Source organism: Castor canadensis, chromosome 2 (assembly GCF_047511655.1).
Source record: "Castor canadensis chromosome 2, mCasCan1.hap1v2, whole genome shotgun sequence".
Taxonomy (NCBI): domain Eukaryota; kingdom Metazoa; phylum Chordata; class Mammalia; order Rodentia; family Castoridae; genus Castor; species Castor canadensis.
Window position 1 is genome coordinate 28,567,280 of NC_133387.1, and position 3,088 is coordinate 28,570,367.

The 3,088-nt window shown below is 43.1% G+C and overlaps 1 pseudogene; it reads right to left on the reverse strand.

The window, feature by feature from the left end:
- Window positions 1-282: 282 nt before the first annotated feature.
- Window positions 283-1,520, reverse strand: LOC109696955 (TBC1 domain family member 14 pseudogene; annotated as a pseudogene).
- Window positions 1,521-3,088: the final 1,568 nt, after the last annotated feature.

Consider the following 3,088-nt stretch of genomic DNA (forward strand, 5'->3'; position numbering starts at 1 on the left):
ACCACTGCCCTGTCTCTAACCCATCTGGAAAACGCAATGGCTGGCCGTGGCCAACTCCAGGGCATCAGTCCACTGAGCTGCTTAAGGCTAAGCCTGGGTATAATTCTTTAAAAGCTGCTTTGTTGTGTTTTGTTTGGTTTGGTTTGGTTAAGGCCGATTCCAGCATTTGGGAATCCAACATGAAAAGATTCCTGTTGTTCTCTGCCTCCAGGTGTCAGTCTGAAAGTTCACAGGTCTGTCTGGACACCTGCTTTGTGCAGAGCGACGGTTATACCCGCAGCCTCAATGTGGGAGGGATGGGTTTCCTTTCTCCGTTTCCTAGCTGTCCTTCTGCAGTGTAGCCAGCACCTGTGCCCAGTTCTTGTTCAGACTCTGCATCTGGACTGTAGCAATAGCAGCAAACACCTCATCTCCTGGCAAGTCCTCAGGCAGCCTGGTCAGGAACTGGGTACAGTGGATGAAGTCCATCCTGGTCAGGATATCCTGGAACAGCTTCAGGATGCCCAGGGGCATGCAGAAGAGAAACTCCTTCCTATTCCAGCAGAATACGTCCCAGACAGGGCAGGCCAGGTCCAGGGGCAGGGACTTGGTGAACAGGGTGGAGAGTCAATCGATCAGATAGATGTCTGTTATTTTTCTTGAAATGTGCAAATAATTTCAGCAAATTATCTTCAAGGAATACCTCAAATGCAGCAAAACAAGGCAACATACGGTCACGGTCAACTTAGAAGAATGCCATTTGACAGGGTTTATTCAAAAGATGAGAAAAAGCAATAAAGTCATCTGCAGTATCTAGGCGCAAGACCAACACTGCGGCTATAAGGACATGCCCTGAACAATATCCGGTCGGTAACGAGTATAAGCGCCCCAATACTGTGCAACATGTCATGACATGGACCACCTTGCTGGAAAATGTAGACTGGAAAACGTTCTAGGAATGTACAGTTTAATAAGCTCCAGGCTGGCCTATCTGCTGCTGAAAACCCTGCATCTTTGTTCTCCACTTCCGAGCCTCAGTGCTGAGAGACCACCACTGCTCCTTGACCCGGTACAGACAGATGCCAAAGAGCTCGTGGGTGATGTTCAACTCTTTGCCAATGGTCAATGCCCACACCTCGCCTCTCCCGCTTGGATGAATGTCCTAACACCGTAACTCTCGAAGTGTTCTAGAGAACCACGTGGTTTCCCGGTTGGGCCAGATCTCATTATTCCAGGTCAGCGGGGCATTTCCAATGCTGAGTGCAACCCTGCATCTTTCATCCAGCTGCTTTTTCCTCCGACGGACTTCTTCAAGCTCTCACTTCTTGGTCTGCACCACCATTTCTTCATACTGCTGCCTGTGCTACTGGGCTTTTTCCGCTGGTTTTGCTGGCAGATTTCTTGACAGGAAGTAAATGGTTTTTCACCATATAAATATCAAATAAAAGTCTCTGAGAAAAAAATGCGAGTCTATCCTCCAAGATGAGAGTAGTGGTAGAAAGTGGCTCAAAATCCAGATTCTTCTTCACATTCTGCTTCAGGGAGGGCTGACTGCTTGGGTTTTATGTTCCATGATGGCCAGGCCTCAGAGGTGCAGTGTTTGTGGCTCCATGTCCAGAGGGGAGAGGAGGCCAGCCTCCCTCCATCGTCAGATACCTAGGAGGCATGCTCATATTATTATTATTCTGTCATATGGAGGTGTTACGATTCAATTAATCATCCCCTTATTATTGAACATTTTAGGTTGTAAGACTTGGCCAAAGTCCAACTTGAATCAATTAGTGAAACAGAATGGTCCCACCTTTTTACTGCTTCAATCAGATTCCAGTTAGTAGCAATTAGCATTCACTGAAGATGATATATGATACTGGAAATTATAATCAGGGGAAAATTTGCATTATTTTCCCTGATATAACTTATTTTGACATGTGTGAAAAAATAGTAGATGCTAAAATTAATCTGATGCATGTTTTTAACCATCTCTGGAGAGCTATTACAAATCTAGTAAGTGGTTATACTCATATCAGTCATGTGGCAATTTTAAAAGAGTTTTATTTGAAATAAATAGAATATTCAATTCACAAAAGTTATTCAAGATGTATCAAGATAAACCTGACAGATAGATTATATGAAATATTTGAAAGAATAATAAATAAGAGACTCAGTTGTAGCACAGTGATAGAGAATATACTTTAGCACCAAAACCAACCAACAAACAAAAAATCCCACAAGAGTAACAGGCAAGACTTTTTCAAGAGTTATGCTAATATGATATGTGCCTGTCACAGTAGGAATACTGTACTTGCTACCACTTCCAGACTTCTGATGTTTGAATTGGATCTGTAGTAGCTACCAATTCATCTTCCTGCTTTCACCAGGATACCCGAGAGCAGGGGCCTTAATGTATTTCTAGCCTTTATCTCTTGCTAATTGAGAAGAACTTAAGGATTCCTTCTTGCAATATTGATTTTGACTGTATTAAATTAAAAACACAGGATTACAAGGGAAAACATTCATATTGAAATCTCATTCTATACCAAATTCTTGGACTCAGAGAAAGCCTAGGTCATCTGCTGTCCATGGATGATTTTTAAGTTGTAGCAGCAGACTTTATAAAACGTGCTCCCTCCAGCTATAGGAGCCTAGATATAGTTACTATATAAGCATTTTTTTAAAAATCTTGCTTTGTATCTGAGCTCTAGGAACACCAGCCCAAACCAGTCCATTCTTTTATTTTTGTTTTGTGTTGATGTTGTGAAGCATGGAGAGACCATTGTCTTAAAAGCTGTAATCCTCTGGGCGTCATCCCCTGTAAATTGGGAGTAGCACACAAGGGACTGTTGTGTAAGCCTTGTGAAGATGTTGTTGGTTTTAAGCAGGGCTAATTTCTGTTGGGATCACTTCAGGTGTTGAATACCTACAGCAGCACCTGCCCCCATTTGCCCTAAGGCTTACAAACCCCATGTCCTGCAACAATGGAGCTGCTAAGATGGTTGACATATTGTGCCCTAACCTATGGTTCTCTTCTTCTCACCCCATGGCAAAAACTTACTCAAAGAAATTACACTTCTTAGAACTGGACCTCAGGTCAGATCTTGCCAAGGACTCG